Here is a 22427-nt window from a genome sequence, read left to right as displayed (position 1 = left end):
GTCTGTCTCTCTAATATTATTTATATATTTCCCCCCCTCAGATCACAAAGATTAATAATAATTGCCTATCTATCAACTGAATTGTTAACATTTCATTAAATGGATCTTTGAAAATGCAAAATCATGAAGCCAGTGAAGATTTTTTTTATGATTTTACATAAGAAAGCTTATGACTTTACAGTATGAGAATTGAAAATAAGACAGACATCCAAAATGGTATAAAAACTGTCAATAATCGTGAAGAATATGGTATTTTGCCCTACTTGCCATCTAACAAGTAAGCCTGTTACATTTTTATAGATCATGACAAAGGACAAAAGACCCTTCCTCATGGTACAGCAGGTGGATTGAGCTTCAGTCCTGGCTTCAGTTCCCTTCGTCCCTGCCTCCCTAGTTCCCTAAGTGTGATTCAGAGGAAGACCCAGATGGGTGCAGTACATCCAGTGAATTTGTGTCACTGCTAAGAACCCAAGTTTTGGAAATGACAGTCTTATAAAAGGGCTGCTGACAAATGTTTCCAACTTTGGCCCTAAAAGGAGATACGACTTTTAGTATCCTGATTTGGAGATACATCGGCCCTCTGTTTTACAAGGAGATACTTTCTCTATCTTCCAGTGCTGTTTGCTGTACAAATATCCTTGAAAAGATTGGAACAGAAGGTGTCAATGCCTTTTGATAAAATGTGCAGAAATCCAAGAGAGACACAAGGAAGAACTTTCTCCCAACTACAGAACTGTAAGCTTAAGTGTCTTTTCTTTTAAAAACGAATATGTATATTTTTATAGCTGACATATTATGTGTAAGAGTTTCTACTTTACTACATCACTACTGTATTATAAGAAAGACAAGGACACTGAAACTTAGCTATATAGAAAAACCAGGGAAACACACAGTGAGCTGAAGAGAAGGCTACAACTAGATTTCAAGAAGCCTTAGTTCTGTTATCCCCACTTCCCCTTCAGTAGTGAAATGATTATGCAGGTAATGCAAACACTACTCCGGTTCGGTGAGCACTTGCTAGGTCCTGGGTAGGCGTTTACAGACACTGTGTAATTTCATATTGCTAACTATACGAAGTACAATAAAATATTTCATCTGTACTTAAAATAAATGATGGGTTAATTGAGCTCAAAGATTAAGTATACCACTCATATTTTATAAATCTTCCTCACTATCTCAGTCTTTTGACTCACTGCAAGAGACAACATAGATGACATACTCCTTTGAGAATACAGAGATAACAAGTTGCTATGAAGACACTGGAAGCTGAATGACAGTTTGTGTTACCCAAGCTGTGAAGTACCCCACCCTCTCCCACTCAGGAAAGGGTACCGTAAGTAGTTGAAAGTGACTTTCTAATGAAGATAATTTTGGATCCACCTAAGTCATTCACAGTATTTGTTACTTCACAAGAAGTATCAAGCTACCTCTGGAACACGTTAAAACTGAGTATGGTGTATCAGTGAGTTGTAACTCTGTAATTGAGCTCCTCTCCCAGTCAATGACGAGATAAGAAATATAATAACATAGAACCATGATTAGGTAGGTACATGTGTGGTTATAATTTTTTGGTATATACATTAATATCATAGGCCTCTGATGAAGTAAGGACCTTCTGACAAGGTAGTATATATGGAGAACCTTTGATTTAATAGTAGGGGAAGGAAATTAGAAAGGGTAATAAAATTTTAGAAGAGAAAGCTTCCTATTGATGTAAATGCAACCACACCAGATAGCCCTTCTTCCCATATTTCCTCTTATTTTTTCCTTCCTCTCTTCATCCTTCTTACTGCCCTTCCATTTCTGGTATTATTATAATAAGGCAGGATTAGTCTTAAAGCCATTAAGTTGAGGCAGAGTTGGGTATTTGAGACCAAGCAGAGGAAGGAGGCTGTCCACGTAGGAGTTCTACACAGTGTGAAGTCTTCGTGCCCAAGTGGGGTCAGGAGGCCACGTAGGCCAGTCAGAGGCAGCGGCGGGGCCGGGGGTGGTTATGAGGGTGATTGACTAACACGCACATCAAGGATAATGGGCGTCGGGCTCCTTGCTGTCAGAGGATGGAACTACAGATACGGAAAGGAGAAAAGTAGAACAAACGCTGTGGTGGTGAATTGGAATTTGAGGTATCAATGTGAATTTACACTATTAAAGATAGAAAATAGAATATTTACAGAGTTTGAGAGTACCTTCCCACAAAATGCACGCAAATCACAAATATAAAATTATAGTGCTTTTATGGTGGAAAAAATGACAACTTTGATAAGGGAAAAGCCTGGCACATGCTACACTAGTCATGTGATCGAAGCGTACAGCATCAGTGAAGGGGCAAATTAAAACTGCCACCTGGCACATTCTACACTAGTCATGTGATCGAAGCGTACACAGCATCAGTGAAGGGGCAAATTAAAGCTGCCACCTGACACGGTGAAGTAAGAGGAAGGCAGCATGGCTTCTGTGCTACTCAGTACTGATGGAGAGGAAACATCACAGCCTCACATCAAGAGAAACTCTACAAAACAACTGGCCTGTAATCACTTAAAATGACAAATTCGTATAAGTTACTGAAAGACTGGGGAAAGACTGCAAACTGAAGACGACTGAAGAGACCTAACAAAAAGTAGTGCATGATGCTGGACTGAGTTCTTGTGCAACTAAGGACATTTTGGGGACACTGGCAAAACTTGCATGGGATCTACGGATTAGATGGTAGTAATGTGTCCGCGTTGATTTCCAAGGTTGACGGATGTGGTGGGGTTAGGTAGGTGGATGTCCTGGTTTGTAGTTAACACGCACTAAAAGGATGATGGAGTGCGTAAGGCAGCAGGTTGACAATTCAGTCTTGTTCGGGGAAAAGATGTACTTTGTATTCTGCTTGCAACTTTTCTGTAGACTTGAGGTTTCTAAGTACAGTTGAACTTTGAACCACATGGGCTTGAACTGCACAGGCCCACTTATGCTGTATACTTGGATTTTTTTCTTTTTTCGGTACATACATACTACAGTACTACACGATCCAAGGTTGGTTGGCTCCACAGATGATGAACCGTGGATATGGAAGGGCCAGCTGTAAAGTGATATGTGGGTTTGCAACAGTGCAGGGGTCGCCACCCCTAACCCTTACATTATTCAAGGGTCATCTGTATGTATATGTAAATTAAAAATAATAAATGAACAAACAAGTAAATAAGTAAACAAACATATGTGAGAGAGATTGTTCTCACCAATTAAGGACTAACAGCATGAACTGTCTAAAGGGGATCCAGACACAGGTTCATTTTAGCCTTTAGGCAAAAAAGAGGATGCTTAGGGCCTAGGAAAATACCTGAGACCAGAAAAACAGGTAGACAAAATTATCGACTTGAAATTTAAGTCACGAAATAAAAATTAATAAATGTTTAAGTACACATATTATTATGTCAACCTCATTAACTGCTAGATTGAGGATTTATAAAATTTTTGCTACATTTTAAAGCAACTTACAGGTTCAATTTCTTACAGTGAATGATCTCCCAGGCTTGTGCAATAATTGCTAAAGAAATCAGTCAACCATAAATGAAATGAGTTTCTCAGTGCCAAGTAATTTCAGACGTAGAGTAACAAAAATCCTTTCAAATATTCAGAGCAGAAAATATATTTAATGTGGGACGGAGATATTTTAATAGCATTCATATGGCATTCAGTGGGGTCTCCACAGGCCTAAAACTGGCCTTCCCAAAGCCACCTGGAGGGTGGTTTGATACATGTTAATTAGACAATATGTCTGTTGGTCAAGAAGGAAAATTCTAATATCTTTTTTGGAAGAACCTGACAAAAATACAAGAAATACGGAATTTTTGGAATGAACGGTCTCTTTAAAAGGGTAGCTATTCCAAAACGATCCAGGTCACTGCCACATAGAAATAACTCACTTTCTTGAACCTCCTGCTTCCGTGTCAGCATCACCAGTGTCAGTGCCCTCTGGCCAGAGACCACCAGGAACATGCCTGTAGCTGAACTAGTGGGTTTATTACTTCCTGCAACCAGGGGGAGTGCACATTCTGGGAAGCCATTAGGTGTCTACCTAAGATGATAGAAATAACCTATTGAAAGATTTGGGCTTTGATTGGGTAATTTGGAAGAGAATCTGAAAACACAAGGGTTTGCTCTAAATTTGGCCTATCAGAAGGTGGGAGGAATCCTATGATTGAGTATTTCCATAAATCCTAGTTACATATAAGGGAGACTAGCATGAGGATAAAAGACCTAATTATGAAGAAATAGCAGTCCCTCATTGTGGTCAAGAGTGAGAGATGCTTGGTGTTGTGTGAGTTGTACGGTGACCGTGTTTTTCTGTCGCTCTATCATGGCCTCAGAATGACCTTGTCTGATGCTGGTGTTCTCTGAGACAGTTTATGTTCAACAGAAGAGAAACGTGCTCCAGGTGTGAGCACCAGCCCACCTATAATAACACTGGGGCTACCTGTGAGCGTCAGGCAAGTCCCCCATTGTCAGTTTTCCTTCTCACAATTTTGGGCAGGACTTAACCTGTTTCAAAAATAAATAATTTGCACAAGGAAGATAACCAATATTTTATAATTTTAAATGGAGTAAAATCTGTACAAATCTCAAATCTCTATGCTGTATATCCAAAACTAATAAAACATTATAAGTCAGCTGTACTTCAATTTAAAAAAAGTAAATGCTTTACTGAATAAGCTTCCAGTCTCTTCCCTGTTCACTATTCACCTTAATTATTTCTGCTTTTCAGGGCATTTTGTTAGAACTGGAATGTTGTAAACAGCATAGGCTCTGTAGGGGTCTAACTGTCTTGGTTGGCAATAAGAATCTGCCTCCTCTTGGTTCTGTGCATTTGAGCACCCTACTTCACATTGCTAAGCCTCAGGTCCTTTATCTGTAAAACGGGGTTAACAACTTTGTAAGATTGCTTAAATGATGTTAGGCATGTAAAGTGCTTACCATTGTATCTGACAGAGTGAACGTTCAGTAAAAGCTCTTACAATCACTCTTGTTGCAGACTCACTAGTAATCATCCTGCTAAGCCCCAATCCAACCTCAACTCAGTCATTCAACAAATATTTATTCATTTCTTACAGTTTTAGGCACTGAGAATATAGTCTTGAACTTTCAGGGACCTTACTTTCTAACAAAGGAGACGAGCAACCAGCAAAACAACAGCTAAGAGATAAGATGCTTATGTAATAACAAAAATAACAGAGAATGTCTGCAGTGGTCACAAGGAGGTGAATGTTTAAGCAAAAGTAGGGATAACTGGAAGAAATCAGCTGTACCTATGTCTACGAAAACAGCTTACACTTACCAGACAGAGGAAACAGAATAAGGGACTTAAGATTCCAAAGAGGTTCATCTATTCAGCGATCCCCTAAAATGCTGCCCTTTGATCTTTTCTTGCATAAAAATGGAATTTGAACTAGTCATTAAGAGTCTTCTTTGGAATTGATATCATAGCAAGAACAGTATTGGTATTTACTCAATTCTGGGATTTTATCATGTGTACGAGGTATCATTGATATAGAAATAGCTTCTGAAAAAGAGTAGAATCATGGGTCCAACAACTGTGCACATTCATTTATAAGTCAGTCCACTCAGAGAAACATCAACATGTGAAGGGGGAAGTTTCTTTGAACCAATGAATTGCTACTGTCTGTTGAGTACTTACTATGTGCAAGTCATTGGGTAACATGCGTCACCAATGTCATTTCATGTAATCCTCACAGCACCAAGATGAGATAAATACTCTTACTGTCCTTATTTTTTAGTGAAGAGACCTGAGTCCATAAATGTTAAAAAAAAAAAAAAAAAAAACTTGCCCAAGGCCACACACTTGATGAGTGACCGACAAAAACTCAAACCCAGGTTTGTCTTATCTCAAAGTCTTTTCCCTCAAACACTGTGTGACCAGAACAAGACTTTCACCCTCTCTGGGCTTCAGTCTACATTCTGTAGGATGAGTCATTTTATTTATATATATATATATGTGTATATATATATATACACACATACATATATATATATATATATTTATTTATTTATTTTATTGAAGTATAGTTGGTATACAATATTATATAAGTTATGGGTACATAATATTCTATAAATTGTATACTCCGTTTATAGTTATTATAAAATATTGGCTGTATTCTCTGTATTGTACAATATACTTATAGCTTATTTTACACATAATAGTTTGTACCTCTTAGTTGCCTTCTCCTATATGGCCCCTCCCCTCTTCCCTCTCCCTACTGGTGACCACTAGTTTGTTCTCGATATCTGTGAGGTTGTTTCTTTTTGCTTATATTCACTAGTTTTTTCTGTTTTTTTTAGATTCCAGATAGAAGGGATGTCATACAGTATTTGTCTTTCTCTGACTTATTTTACTTAGCATAATCCCTTCAGAGTCCATCCATGTTGTTGCAAATGGCAAAATGTCATTCTTTCTATGGCTGAGTAATATTCCATTGTATATATATATCACACTTCTTTATCCATTCATCTGTTGATGGACACTTAGATTGCTTCCGTATCTTAACAATGTAAATCATGCTGCTGTGAACATTGGGGTTCATGTATCTTTTTGAATTAGTGTTGTTGGTTTTTTGGATATATACCCGGGAGTAGATTGCTGGGTCACATAGTAGTTGTATTTTTAGTTTTTTGAGAACCCTCCATACTGTTTTCCATAGGGGCTGCACCAATTTACATTCCCACCCACAGCGTGCAGGGGTTCCCTTTTCTCCACATTCTCGCCAACATTTGTTATTTGTATTAGGATGAATCATTTTAAATAGATATGAAGTCTCTCAAGAATTAATGCTATGAATGTTTACCGTAAACTAACTCATAGACTGTAACCGGACATGTCTGTCATGGTAAACTCAACAGTATTTGCTTGTGAACACCATTTGTACAAATCAGTTACTCTCAAACTTCAGCAGCTCTCAAGCTGAAGGCTGTGTCCGAGTCCCTCGAGGCTTCATTCAGAAGGTCTGGAGGGGGCCTGAGTCCGCGTTTCTGACGCGCCCCCACGTGGTTCTGATGCTGTCGGTCCCAGAACCCGCTCTGAGAAGCCCTGGTATAAGTGCAAGGCAAGCAGACTGGGTGAAATGTATGTGCCATTTTGAAAATGACACGTTTGTTATATGAATGCCCTGTTTAAGGTTGAGATTGGGAACTTATATTAATCAAATTTTCCAGAATGAAAGCTCAATTTCTTAATGTTATTTTAAAATTTCCTAAGTTGTTTGTTTGTTTGTTTGTTTTTACACTTTATGGAATGGGAGAGCCTGGACGCTAAGCTAAATTATCTGACTTGTAACAAAAGATCTTTTACCATGTGCTCATGTACCTCTACTTCAGGGGTGATTTTTTTTTTTTTTTCAGCACAGAGCTCCTACTCACATTTACTCTTCACTTAATGCTTAGAGTGATCATTCTTTAAAATATGTAACTATTTTCAAAACATGTAGCTTCTCTGCTTAAAATGTTTGGTAGCTTCCCACTCCCCTTAGGATAAGGTACAAAAATTTTAACATGCTTAGGATAGTTCAGTCTGTTTCCAGATGATCAGTTATCTGCTGGCTCACCAGGCTTCAGGACTTCTTTCAAATTTCAGACTTGCTGAGTTCTTTCTCTCCTCACAGGGACATCTGCACAAAGCTGGTCATTTTTCTGGCCTGTAAAGGCCTCTACTTTGTTCCCATTGCTACTCATTTTTTCCCTAGCAAGTCCCTATTGATCCCCCATGTAAGTGTTTAAATGCCCTTTCCTTAGAGAATGACTTTCCTGATAGCCATCCTTTGCCCTCAGTAGGTGAATCTCTCAAAAACCATGTGCTTCTTCAAGGATTGAAAGAGCCTGTAGTTAGATACTTCATTAGATTGTTTATTAACTGCCTCCTCCTCCAGTTAGCTCCGTCAGCTCCTGCAGGACATTCGTCATGTCTGCATCAGTCAACGGTGAATCTCAGGGCCTAGCACAGTGCTTGGCACTCATTAGGCACCGAAATATATATTTCTTAAATGACTAAATGAATGAACTAATGAACCAAGGGACAAACTTACAGACATAAGAAAATCCTAGGAACATTCCTTTTGGGCTCAATAGAAGCTACAGACGTAACACTGTAAATAGTTTTGTTATGATAATGTAAATGTGGATTTATATTTTAATGCTTTAAGGTTGATTTATCTTGAAATAACATCTGGAGCTTTTTGAACCCTTGAGATAGAGCAGTGTCTAACCGCATTTGTCCTACAAATGAGGCTGTTCTCCAGTCTTCTCCCTGGAGCAGGGTGACATAACAAAGGCACGGTCTCTGGCTGTAACAAGCTTGCAACTTCTACAGAGACCGCCTTATTAAAATGCTGTTTCTCCACTAATCAGCAAAAGATGATTCAAAACACTGAGATACCTGAAAGATTCCAACATGAAATACAGATTCCTTCGTTTTCTTTTGTTGTTGTTGTTGTTAGTGTGCAGCGGAACTGGTAAGAATGAAGAATGGTTCCTTCCTTTAAAGATCTCACTTACCTTTGTGAACCAGTCAACAGGGACAGGGTCAGTGAAACAGTGAGGATGTTTACTTGCACCAGTGTGTATGTATGTGATCCTAGTTATTAGAAAAAAAATTTAGAGAACACGGACAGGACTGTGACTTGGCCATTTTTGCCTGGGCTTAACTAACCTAGTTTTCTAGAAAATCTTGGCATCCATAGCTTTTGTGACAGAATCCACAATATTATTCTTCCCAGAGATTAGTTGGATGCCACTAAACATTGTTGATTTCCATTTGGTGAATAAAATAGTACAATGTGAGAGGTCTCTGGGTACAACTGATGATAAAAGGATCTAAGGCATTCTTATTAAAAGGTGAAAATCAAATACCAGTGGGTGGTGTTGGCATACACATTGCTTTAAAGGGCAAAATCTGCTGCTTCTCTCAAATTTGGCCGAGGCAGTTACCTTGATTACATCAGGGTTAATGAAAGGCCAGGCATTCGAACCTGTCCATTGTTTGAGTTCTTCCCATCTTCTAGGTTTCAACTCAAAAAATCGTCTGAGCCGATGGTTTATCACCTTGGCACACTGGACCTTCTTCCAGCTCTTATCTTGACCTCATAGCAAACATTACCTTCCCAAAGTGGCCGTTCTTAATGGCTATTTATCTCAGCTAAGTTCCCCTTCAGCATTGTTTTCTGTTTAGATACTTTCACTTATGGTATGTATCACAATTTGTTATTTTTCTGTGTTTTTAATCTTATATATCGTAAGGCTGTGGACCATGTTCACCTTTTTTTCCCTGCATCTCTATACGTCTTCAATTCTTAAAAAAGTACCAAGCACGGAGTAAGTGCTCAAAAAATGTTGAATGAAAAGACTATCTGATTAATTAATTTCTTTCTTTCTGAACAGTGAGTGTATATCCTCTGATTGACAAATTAAACGTTTATTAATTTTATTCTTATTAAACAGGTAGAAAACTGAGACTTGAAGAAATTACATGACTTGCCCTTACAGTCTTTCAGCTAGTAAGGGAGAAATGGAATTTGAACCCAGAAGTTTTAATTTCATATTGCCATTCTAATAGTATTTTGCTTACAGTTCCCAGTATTCTGGGAAAGAGTGAAAGAACAGGAAACGACAATTTCTTGCCCCTCTCCTAGATGTTGCCCAACTATCTTTCTTGTTGCTAACTGCAGTCCTGGGAGGGATGTATTGTTAATCTCCTTTTCTGCATCCATGTCTTTGAGTTTCAGCTGAGTAACACATTAGCCTGTGAGGTTTTTAAACTTCTGCATAACAATCCTGTTTCTCACTTCATAAGCTCTAGTTTGAGACAGTATCTCTGTTTTTTTAAGTTATACAAGTGATTCTAATGTATAGTTAAGCTTAAAATATTTTGTGTGTGTGAACAAAAGAGGATGAGGTTAAATCATCCAAGGTTACATTCATGAATGGTAAATCTGGCACTTGAATGTCAGCCTCCAAATCTCATCTATTTTTTTTCTACTGTAACATTCTGTATTTCTTCTTTCCTATTAAAATTGATCTTAAAGCACCCACCAAATTTAACCCGGTTGCCAACTCTCATTGTCTTCTCCTAGAATTTTATATAGGCAAGCAATCTTCTGCAATGATTCTTAACCACACAGAAGATCTATATTCCATCCATGAACATGTAGATGAACCCAGGTTAATAACTTTTGACTCAGATGTTTAAATGCTCATAAATTCAATTTTCCATGAGAGGATATAAAGCAACGTTAGCTGATTAAAATGTTCAGATGGGTATTAAAATGTTCAAATTCATATTCCTTCATCCTTTCAATATTTATTTACTGAATATTTATAAACTTCAAGGTAGTGTACCAAGTGCTAAAGATAATGAATAATATGGAGATATGAATAATAATGAATAAGGTTAACTCCAACCCACCCCTTAAATGGAGTTAGTGTTACAGTGGCAGGTATACATTTAAGTAAAATTGTATGAGTGCTGCAAAGAGATGAAAAGTGCCAAAGATTACTTGTTAGGGGATTCTGGAGAATGTGAACAAAGACTATGAGCTGTTCATTGTATTTGCTGGGAGAGAGGATGGAAATGGAAGGAAGAGAAAAGAATTGTCAAAGTGATACCATGATTCAGGTTTGCACAACTGTGTATAGATGGTGATTCATTTACTGAGCTGAGTAACAGTGGAAGAACGTCATATTTATGTGACAAAATGGAAAAAACTGTCAAGGAGAGGTATGTACTTAATGATTTTGGGATGTCTCTGAGGTGTTCACGTTAGAATATAAATTAAATGAGGGGGTAAGGTTAGGGCCATGATCTAATAGGATTAGTGTCTTGACAAGAAGAGACACTGGAGAACTTGCTCTCTCTTTCTTGTGTGAGGACACATGAGGTGGCTGTCTGCAAGCCAGGAAGAGAGCCTTCACCAGAACCTGATCATGCTGGCATCCTGATCTCAGACTTCCAGCCTCTAGTACTGTGAGGAAATAAAATTTCTTTGGTTTAAGCCACCGTCTACGGTATTTTGTTATGGCAACTCAAGCAGACTAATTAATATAAAAACAAAAACTTCACAGATACTCTGTTTCAAGCCTCTGCTTGCACCAAGTATGCTATTACCCATTGGCCAAAGCAAGTTAAATAGCCACCTCAAGATTCCAGGTGGAAGAGATCCCCAGAATTGCAGAGAGGACGTTCATTGGAGCCATTTATACAACAAACCCAACAGAGAGGGGAAAGTGGAGGGGGATGTTTGGGTAGAATGGGCAGAGTTTAATTCATTCAGCATGGATCACAGGAGAACTTAACTGAAAACAGAAATACATTCATAGGTTTAGTCTCTAGTGAGTTGTACTAATCAAATTTGTGATAGGTTTCTTTTTTTTCCAGGAATGCTAAATTACCTGATATATTAGTCAGCTGGGGCTGCCATAAAAGGCCATAGATTGAGTAGCTTAAGCAACAGAAATTTATTTTCTCACAATTCTGGAGGCTGGAAATGGGCCATCAGGGTGCCAGCGTGAAGAGAGCCCTCTTCCTAGCTTGCAGACAGCCGCCTTCTCGCTGTGTGTTCACGTGACCTTTCCTCAGGCATGCGCGTGGAGACAGAGAATGTCTCTCCTTCCTCTTCTTATACCAGTCCTGTTGGATTAGGACCTCACACTTAGGACCTCATTTAAACCTAATTATCTCTTCAAAGCTCTGTGTCTAAATGCAGTCCTATTGGGGGTTAGGGCTCCACCATAAGAATTTGGAGGGGAAGTGGTACAGCGCAGAGTACAGAAAGTAGGAGACATGTTGTTTTTAATTTGGGGCTTTTTCTTTGCTTTTTCAAGAGTTTTCCTAGATGATGATGAAAGTACAGAGGTACAATGGAATTAGTGTTATCCGCTAGAGAACATTAAAAATACAAACTGAAAACAGAGGCAGTGGTAAAGCAATCAAGCTGAAAAGACCTAGGTTAGGCTATGAGGATGCATGATTTAGGAAGGAGATTTGGCCTTGGGGATGACAAGATTCAGGGTATATTCATGAACATGAACCATGGAGGAGGTTGGGCAAATATTGGAGAGGAGGAGGTAACGCAACCGAGAAGCAAGTATGTGGAAAGGTTGTACCTGTGTGTACAGACATGGACATGTACAGGGCATCACCCACTCTGACGGCTCTCTTCCTGGCTTGCAGACAGCCACCTCATGTGTCCTCACACAAGAAAGAGAGAGCAAGTTCTCCAGTGTCTCTTCTTGTCAAGACACTAATCCTATTAGATCATGGCCCTAACCTTACCCCCTCATTTAATTTATATTCTAACGTGAACACCTCAGAGACATCCCAAAATCATTAAGTACATACCTCTCCTTGACAGTTTTTTCCATTTTGTCACATAAATATGACGTTCTTCCACTATTACTCAGCTCAGTAAATGAATCACCATCTATACACAGTTGTGCAAGGAGGAAGCCCATGAGGGAAAGAGCATTGTCTGTAATAAATAAAAGAGAGGAGTCAGAGAGATGGGGATAACACCGACTAGGACATTTCGTACATCTTGATTTTTCTGAATAATCAACAGTGAGTTGAACATACTGTCTTAAAAATTATTTATATGAATAATGACCTTACAGTTTGCAGGGTACAGCTCCCCTAGCAGTCTCTGTACAATGCAGCAAAGACAAAATACAAAAGGCAGCTGAATTAGATGCTGTTGGTCCTAATTGTTTTTGGAGTAAATGTTCGGTTTTAGAAGTACTCAAAGAAATAAGATACATCAGTTCTTACCTCCAAATTTAAAGCTCTATTCAGATAATGAGCCAAAGGAAAAGACAAGACTCAGGATGCTTGTCTTGCTGTTACATTGTTTTTTCTAACCTTTCAGCTGACAGATGGCTCATGAATTTTTTTCTCCTCCCCCTACTCTTCTGCTTTGTGAAGTCAGTCTTCCATTCTCACATCCCTGAGATCTGGAGGGGTTCAGCTGTCCGAGTTACTTTCTGTGTGTTTATGTGGAACCCATCGTTGAAGTCTTTTTCAAGGAGGCTAACCGTCTTCCAGAAAGATGTCCTCAGTCTTCTCCCCAGCTGGAAAATGCTAAATACAGGAGCAGCCAAGAATAAGGGTAAAATCCTCTGCCCAGACCGTATCCTACCCTTCCTTTACCTGTCTTCACATGCTTCAGTTGGAAATAATAGAACTTACTTTTAAGTGACATGGTTTCTGATGGAACTTAAGATATTCTACCTCTTTTTATTTCATTTTCTATGGTTGCACAGAGAAGAAAATTGTGCTGCAGTTGTGGGTGCAACATAAGGTTTCTCTTCTATTTGGGAGCCCTTTTCAAAATCCTCTGAGCAAAAATTTGTTTACTTTCTCCCCACTAATATAATAACCATTACTAGGACCTGTACAATAGCAATTAACTCACTGTGTCATACCTGCTTCCTCTACTAGATCATGTGCTCTTTGTGGGCAGAGTACTAATCTTCTTAATTTTGAAATGACCCACAAGTTGCATAGCCCTCGGCAATTCATAACAGGAGGCATTTATTGAATGTTGTTATGTCCCCAAAACTATCTGAATACTATTATTCATTCATTTGACTTTCTCAAAAAAAAAAAACAAAGATAGGTACTATAAATCTAGATTTTACAGATACCAAATTTGAGGCATATTGAGATAAAATTAACTAATCCAAATGGCACAACCCTTAAGACATATAACCAGAACTCAAACCCAAAAAGTCTAATTCCATAATCTGTTCTCTTCACCACTGGACTGTCATTTAACAAATATTTATTTGACATGAGGCATGTTCCATACCCTGTGTAAGGCACTGAAAGTCATCCAGTATATTTGTACTAAAAGGGTTAGAAGCACAAAGTGACTTATGTAAGAGAAAGCACAGGTTGATATTGGAAAGGTGATCGTTAGGACTTGTTTTAGCTGCAAAGAATGAGAAGTCAAACTAACACTGGCTTAACCCCTAAGGATATTTATTGTTTACGTAAGAAGAAATCCAGAGGTAAGCAGTGCCAAGGTTACCTTTTGGCTCAGTGTCATCAGTGACCCAGTCTCCTTTGATACTTCTGTCTACCTCCCTCGATGTGACTGTCATAGTCCTTGCACGGCTTTAAGAAGGCAGCACAGCTTTAAATTAACAGTCCCAAGTGTAACCGCATCCGGAGCAGGAAAGTAGGAAGGGTATCTTTCTCGCCATTTCCAGCCAATTTTGTCCTTAGGTCCCACCAATTTGGCAGCTGGGAAAGGGGAATAACACTCCTGTGGTTAGATAAGATTGCTCAGGATAGCTAACCACAACAGAGCACGGCTGTCTCAGTTAGAAGGGGAGGAGGGAAGTCGGATGGCTGTGGAGCAGATATAACCATATCTACCATTAAAAAAAAACAAAACAAAACCCAAACCCTAGTTAGATTTAGCAATTATCAGAGAATTGGGAACAACCTTCCCTGGAGGAAATGACATCTCTCTAAAGTAAGTGGAAACTGTTGAGCAAGAATGCATGTCGAGGGAGAGGAGTCTAGGCATTGGGATTGTATGTAAAACCCAGCGTCAAGAGAAAGCTTAGCATTCATGAGAGTATTGGGAGATCTGTAGGTGTGAAGAATGTGTGGACTAAACACAGTTAAACATAAGGCATAGAGAGAAGCCTCAATTTGTAGTCAGGGGTCATATTGTAGAGGACCTGATAAGGCATTTTAGGATTGGGGATTTTATATTAAGCAGAATGGAAGGCCATTTAGAGTCTCAGAAAATAATTTCTGAATAAATGTTGAATAAATGACTAAAGACAATATTACTAGAGGCAATATTATATTAGTATATGTATAAAATTCTTTGAGGAATGTCATAAGAGACTTCAGTATCTATATACAATTGTTGGTTTTCAGCACGTATTCCTACCAGCCCTTTAAACCACATTTCATTCTGTGGCCTTTATGTAGTATGAGATGATAAACACTTGGGAAATTTATAAAGGAAAGAGACTAAGACTACTTTAAAGACAGATCTCTCTCCTCATTTTCTCTCATTTCCTGCTAAAATCCAGTAGTAAAACCTCGATCCATTGGGAAGTAAGAGGGGAAAGGAACTCTGATGTGGTCCATGCAAGTCAGCCGCCGGGGCCAGAGAGCAGGGTGGGAAGGATGGGGCGGGACTGGAACTAGAGTGAGGACTTGAGCTGCGTTCCTTATTAAACTGGTGTTCTGGCTGCTTTTCTAATTCCATCCTTGTCCTAGCCCTGGGATTTGGGAATGAATCTGGATTTTTAGCTGTGTAAAGCCAGAAATATCCTCATTAATGAAAGATACGTAGCATACCTAAATTAGAACACTTTATAGTTATGTATCCTCAGTTAAGTTACTCTGTCCTTTCTACACCTTATTGTCCTCACGTACAAAATGCAGTTTCTCTGAAGGGTCATAAGGAGCAATGTAGGTAAAATGCTTTGGGTAGTAGATAGAACATTGTCAGTGTAATGCTCAGAAAATAGTGGAGAATATTTGTATTATGCTGATTTTGGATTGGAATTAGTTTAAGTGTTTACTCAGGCTTGCTATGTCTTTTTGTTCTTTGAAACTTGGTGTCTTTCCAAGGGGTACAGGTCACGAGGGGTTTTAAGCCATTAGAGCAAGTAGTGGGGAGAGATACTTAGGAAGGGGCTATCATGTGTGTTTTCATCGTACTGCCTCGAGATATGACGTACCCAGTTTCAGTAAATATGAAGGTAATGTTCTAGTTATAAGAAATGATTCAAAGAATATGAACATATTCTCTGCCCACTGGGAGCTTACAGGCAAATTATAAACATTAGAAGTATTATCCTATGAAGTAAGGCTATGTTCTTAGAATTTAAATTCTCTGTTGAATTTTTCTTCCTGAGGCCAAAATGAGGAGTTTTAAAGCATAAAATGATTAAAAAATCAAAGTTTAAGATTCATAACATTTTCCAAATCAATAGGAGAATTTGGAATTATTTAATGCAGAATAACTCCAAATCCTCCCATTGGTAGGTGTAGCCTATCAAATAGTTTTTGAAGGCAAATTGAAGACTATGCTACAATATACATAAAAGTTCCATAATGATCTATTACAGTGCTTTGGCATCAGAAAGAAATCCATGATACTCAGCTGAGTTAGCTAAGAGTGCAGAGTTGCTGGAGAATAAATACAGTTACCATGGCAACCAGATTTGAGATTTGCAAGGTGGATTTTATCCTAAGGCTCCTGTCTTGGGAATGAATACATGCAAGTAATTAGATAGCTAAATTGCCGAGACAGCATATGAGAAACACAAGCATATTTAAGGAAAAATCTGTCCCAAATATAAATCATCATCAGTTGTAAACAGAATCAGAATAATACCAGACTACTGCACTGAGCAGTGACTTCCATTTTATACCCTTCTGTGTGAAGGTTTGGGTCCTTTCCTTTCACCTAGAGCTATAATATTCCTTTTTGAGATTGTTACTGAATTGCATAGAAATGTGGCCATACAGAGAGTTTCCTTATCTGTACAAGGAAGGCCTTGGAGTGGATGACATTCCACTATCCTACTTAGTTGGATGCTGTTGGTTTAGAATTCCAGACCTTAGCAGTAGCGTGAAGAGGCTTCTTCCATTCTTCCTCAGGAGATTTAAATGCTCTCTCAGTTGACACGCATCTTAGGCGTGGGATAACTTGGGGAAAGTGTGAAATACCTGTTCAAATTAGCTTAAGCCAGGGAAAAAAGGGACATTTATTAGAATTCAAGGGTTAGCATACAGGCTTCGAGGCCAGAAAGTGCTGTCAAATCTTAATAATGGCGGGGATTGGAACTGGAAAGCCATCTTCAACTTGGCCATCTCTCTCTCTCTGATCATTATCATGTCTTTTCTCTACTTCCCTTTCTGCATTTGCTTTTTCTTTTCTCTCTGTTGCCAACTTTTCTTTTGTGACTCTACATGCATAGGGGGCCAACCTGCTTGTCCCATACTAAGATCTACATTACACCCTAGTTCAGACTCTGGGGTACGATACCAGTAGATACTGTCTTGGGCACTGATTTCCAAATGTTTGTTTGTGAGGTGTTATTTGCAAGCCCATGGTTTGCAACTCATGTACTCCTCAGGCCCCATGCTGCAACCATGGCATGCGTGTGGCCATTCACTCCTGCTTAGAACACTGTTGCTACTCTTGCTTGTGGCCACTGCATGTTAATTCAAAATAGAATGGCCTGTGGTCAGTGAATCCTGTTGCTGCAAATCATACCAGGAACTCCCTAAAAGGATATTGAAATGTGAAAGTGATCTCTTAAGATCCCACTCTGCCAGAATAGAAGTTATAGCCGTGCTCAAGAATGGGCAGGAAGCCCACCTCCACACTGCAGCACCCACTCCAGGTTGAGAAAATTATTGGCACCCATGATACTAAAGAGTTGTAACCCCATCAATGAGCTGTTGTTGATGCCTGCGGCTGCACTGAATGAAAACAATGGTAAGAACAGAAATAATCAACTCCTGGAAACCTCTAGACTATTTAGAATATTTTTGACGTATTTCTTATTACAGTTTTTCTGTGGGGTTTCAGGAGTCAAATGAAACTGCCATTGATAAATTCAACTTTGAATAGCACTCAGGAGAATGAGTCACTGGAGGATACCTAGAAAACTGTGTATCTGACCCTCAAGGCTGGAGAAGGAGGCTCCCCCTTTTCTGCTGTCCTCCAGGTCTCATGAATGTCTCTTGTTGAAGGATATTAAACGAGAGCCGTGTTAGCAAGTACGTCTGAACCACAGGCCCATGCAACTTCCTCATGCCCTGCAGACCTGATCAAACTGCATTTTAAATACTGGACTTCAGTTAGATGATGTGGTGCTCTGTGGACTTCCACCTTGTGGCTTATTGATTCTGATAGGCAGCTCAGACTATTGGACGTTCCATGGTTGTTAAGTTCTCACCATCAAAGTCCTGGCAAATCAAAGCTTTCTTTGCAAAAAGAATAGAAATTTGCAGAACTCATGACTTTGCTTCAAAAGCTACCAGTGTGTACTGTGTTTTTCTTATTAGAACTTGCCAGAGTTTCTATAGGGTATCTAGAATTGCCACCTACACTCCTGGCATCATTGCATTGACTGAGTCATGCAGGTGAAGGTGCAGAACAGCTTGCTCTGTGAGTAGACCAGCTTCAGGGCTTTTGTTCAAACAGATATGTTAAGAATCACAAGCAAATCTGATCAACAATTAATGTTACTCCAGTGTATTTAAAATATTAACAAAATGCCTAATTTCCTAGAAAATGTTCTAATTTACCAAAACTTATTTCAGAAGAAATAGAAAACCCAAAATAGACTTTTTTTTAACAAAAAGTATGAAGACTTTTTAAAATTGTGTAACATAGGCAGAATTACTTAAGTCCATAAATTTTTTAAGAATTTCACATGTTGTGAGTCTTTCCACTGTCTGTCACCTTAGTTCCTCCAATGTTTAAGTCATAATCTTCAAGATAGCTCTTGCAAAAAGAATTTTTGCTCAGTCCACAGTTGTTAGGTCAGTCAGTCCACAATTCTTCTAGTTGGGCTTCTTAGATCTTCAGTAGAACATGGGCACATTTCTAAAACTCCTCACCTATAATCTTTGGGATCCAGTTTCCTCAAGCAATTTACTTCAGGACTATATTAAGCCTCAGAGGGGATGGATCTGCCTGGTTCTCAATGTTAGACACCCTCTAAACATGCATTAAGTTCAAATTATATTTACTCCTAAGATATCACACCCTAAAACAGTAACTGATCATTGGGATATAACAATACTTAAGATAAAAAAGTGTGGCCATTAGATTTTTTCATAGTTTATTTAGCAGTTCTGTTTTATAGTTCTTTCCCACAGATCTAACATGTAATTCTGTGAGTAAAAGAAACCAAAGTTACTCTGTGAGGTGATTCCAATGATGTGGGTCTACAGAAAAAGCCCCATTGATAGACCTCAGCTAGACCCATTTAAATTAAAGCAATAGAATCATTTGTTTAAAAGCAATTCAAGAACATTTTATATATACACACACACACGTACATACGTATATACAATGGAATATCACTCAGCCATAAAAAAGAATGAACTAATGCCATTTGCAGCAACATAAATGGACCTAGAGATTATCATATTAAGTGAAATAAGTCAGAGAAAGACAAATATCATGTGATACCACTTAAGTGTGGACCCTGAAAGAAGGACACAAATCTTATTTACAAACCAAAAATAGACTCACGGACATAGAAAACAATGATCACCAAAGGGGAAAGGTTGGGGAGGGATGAGTTAGGAGTTTGGCATTAACAGATACATATTACTATATATAAAACAGGTAAATGACAAAGACCTACTATATAACACAGGTAACTATATTCAATTTCTTATAATGACATATAATGGAAAGGAATCTGAAAAAAAAATGTGTATGTATAACTGGATTGCTTTGCTGTACACCTGGAACTAACATTGTAAATCAACTGCAGTTCAATAAAAAATTTTTTAAAAATAAAATAAAAATTCAGGAGCATCGTAAAAATCAATCTATGTCCGGAGGCTTTATGGGTGAGTTTTACCAAATCTAGGAACAGAGCATGTTCTTCTTTTAAAAAATTAAAAATCTATTCCAGTTAATATAAAAAGAAGGACTATTTTAGTTCATTCATGAAGTTATCTTAGTCTTTATATAAAAACTAGATAAGCATCATAGGAAAGAGACAAATTACATGTCAGTATCAACTAACATATTGAGAAACAGAAAAACAAAGCACTAATGAACAGAATTCAATAAAGTATTAAAATACACCCTGAGTAAAGTGAGGATTATTCCATAAAAATTTCTTAGTAAATTCACTTTATGTGGCATGATGTAAGATATCCCCTGAAATCTGTTCTTCTTCCTTTTATTGACTTGAATTTGTATCTGGGATGTAGTCACTTAGGTAGAAACTACATTTCCCAGCTGTTCTTGCAGTTAAGTGGCCAAGTGTTTGTGGATAGATTATGGGCTGATACGATAGGGCCAGTGCCTTTAGATAATAGTTGTCCCTTCTTCATCTGAATGTAGCAAGGACCCAGCTAGACCCAGCACATATGTATCTTCATGAATTCACTAAAAAAAAATATTTTTTAAATTATTTAACTCTTAACATGTTATAAGTTGTCACCTAAGATTTTTCACACACGTTTGATAGTTCCAAAATAGGTTTTCTGATTATTTGCTTACAGTGTATTGGCTTTTCATACATACTTTAATGAAAATTTTGTATCTGCATATTTTACTTTTTCACTTCATGGAGACACTTGTCATATAAAACAAGAGTAGAGAATTTTTAAGTCAGATTAACATGTCACATACTATATCTACTTTTTCTCATGTGAATTTGAGAAAAAGAGACAGATTTATGGGTGGGTGGATGGATGGAAAATAGGTAGACAGTCAGACGGAGAGACAGAGCTCACATCAGGAGCCTTTGAAAGTCAGAATCCTGCCGTAATTCTGTGCAGGGCTAATGCTTCAGTATTTCTCATGGATTTACTGATGTTTTGTTTGTTCTCTTCGATCTCTTCCTTAGCAATTATGCACTCCAGAACTGTCCCTCTGTTCAGTGTTTGTATGATTTATACTTAAGAACAATGCATCCTGGCAAGATTCATCAGACAGGGGAAATGCTAATCCTTTACAAAGTGGGAAAAAGGTAACTGTGAAAGCAGATATAGATATGGAGAACTGATTTTCAGGAATATCACCTTTATGAGGGGTCTTCTTTTGGAAGCTGAGGATCTGGATATGTAGTTCTGTAAAATCATGCGTGCCTGTATATCCCCTGGATAGTTTGTGTGTGGATCCTCAGGGGACAACTCCTTCTATTTGAAGTGTGATTTATGGACTAGGTCAGTGCTTCAGATAATGTGGTGTGTAGATCATGTACCCTAGAAATACCAAGAAAGCTTATTAAAAGTAAAGATATTGGAGCTCTAGCTCCAAATATGATCCATTAATCTGGGAGGTGAGGCCACGGAATCAGGTTTAATGCTGTCTAGCTAATCCCGATGCAAGTAGCCTGCTCTAGTCCAAACACAGAAAAAGCAATATAAAAGGAAACCACAATCTTTTTCCTGTGTCTCAACACACATCAAAGGAGATTCACGTCTTAACTCCAGTGATATTTCTCAAATATGCCATTCCTTCTTCCAGACTCCGTCATACTCAGACTAACTCTGTTCCTTTCATTGACCACTGACATCGCCCACCACCTGGCAAGCTCACCAGACAGTAAGCATGCTGGCCCCACCCGCTCCCGTTCTTGGTTATGTGGATTGACCTCTCACTGTCCTTCCTTTTCCTCTCTCAGCTCTTTCCATTTTTATCTCTCAGGTCTATGACAGTGCATCACAAATACCCAAGGATCATGAGGGCAAAAATAGATTTGCCTCCACAGACAGACAGTAGGCAGTCTTTTTGCTGCAGAGGATGTTGGATTTGTTACCTTTCTCCCAGCTCCAGAAACCTCAGTGACTGAAAACGACTTCATGGGAGAAACAGTTCAGAGATTCTAAGAGTGGCATGAACCAAAATATTAACATATGAAAATTCACAGGCTCACTGCACCTTTCTAAGTGCCCTGCACACACAACTCTATCAACTTACGAGAGGGATGTTTTCTGTCGCTCAAGTTACGAGACTTGGATTTCCTTTTATATATATATCAGAGAAATGTGCAGAGAGAAATGAAGGAAATTCAGTTTGGAAACTGGATTTACTTCCATGTGAACTGACAGAGCTGTCTCCCTAAGAGAAACGTAGACTTGCAGAGTCTTGCATACTGGGCTCTCTTGACTTCATGTCTAGTGTAAGAGGTTTATTAAGGTTGAAACCATGAAGGGAAAGGTGAGGAAGCAGGATTGGGCAAAGGGAGAACTCTGATTCGTGCAGGTCTAACAAAGCTTCAACGAACCCCACCGGGTTGGATCTCTAGGATGTATATAAACGGAGTTGTCCCACTTTGGGCTGAAATGACTGGGGCAGGGCATTTGTGTCCCCCATGTCTCTCAAACACCAGATATGAACTGCCCTGGGGAAGACAAGAGCTGGAAAGAAGAGAGTCTCTGAAGCTGGGGCAGCCCCTGAATGAGCCTCCATCTGAAAGCTGCCCGCTGACCCCACTCCCCAAACTCGTCAGCAAGCACTTCCATGGGGTGGGGGGGGGATTGGGCCACGCATCTCCAAGTTCATCTTGAAAAAGAGCAGTCAGATGAAAGAGGGACAAAGAGAAAACCTGAAGCAGTTCTGAAAATGGAGATAGAGGAGCAATTTTGAAAAGGGGATGAGAAATGGAAAAAGCATTTATGCTGGAGTGCCTTTGTTTTAGGCGAG

The 22427-nt window shown here is 38.8% G+C and overlaps 1 long non-coding RNA gene and 1 other non-coding gene across 2 annotated transcripts in view; one reads left to right on the top strand and one right to left on the bottom strand.

The window, feature by feature from the left end:
• The window catches only part of LOC105097691 (uncharacterized), a 708424-nt gene that overhangs the window by 580727 nt on the left and 105270 nt on the right, over positions 1-22427 (top strand). The gene's annotated exons all lie outside the window — the stretch shown is intronic.
• Positions 18885-19011, bottom strand: LOC116148556 (small nucleolar RNA SNORA18). The gene has a single exon (XR_004132084.1). It is a non-coding gene; the product is annotated as a small nucleolar RNA SNORA18 (small nucleolar RNA).

Source organism: Camelus dromedarius, chromosome 27, assembly GCF_036321535.1.
Source record: "Camelus dromedarius isolate mCamDro1 chromosome 27, mCamDro1.pat, whole genome shotgun sequence".
NCBI classification, from domain to species: Eukaryota; Metazoa; Chordata; class Mammalia; order Artiodactyla; family Camelidae; genus Camelus; species Camelus dromedarius.
Note: the sequence above shows the minus strand (reverse complement) of the source record. Positions and strands in the feature narration are given on the sequence as shown.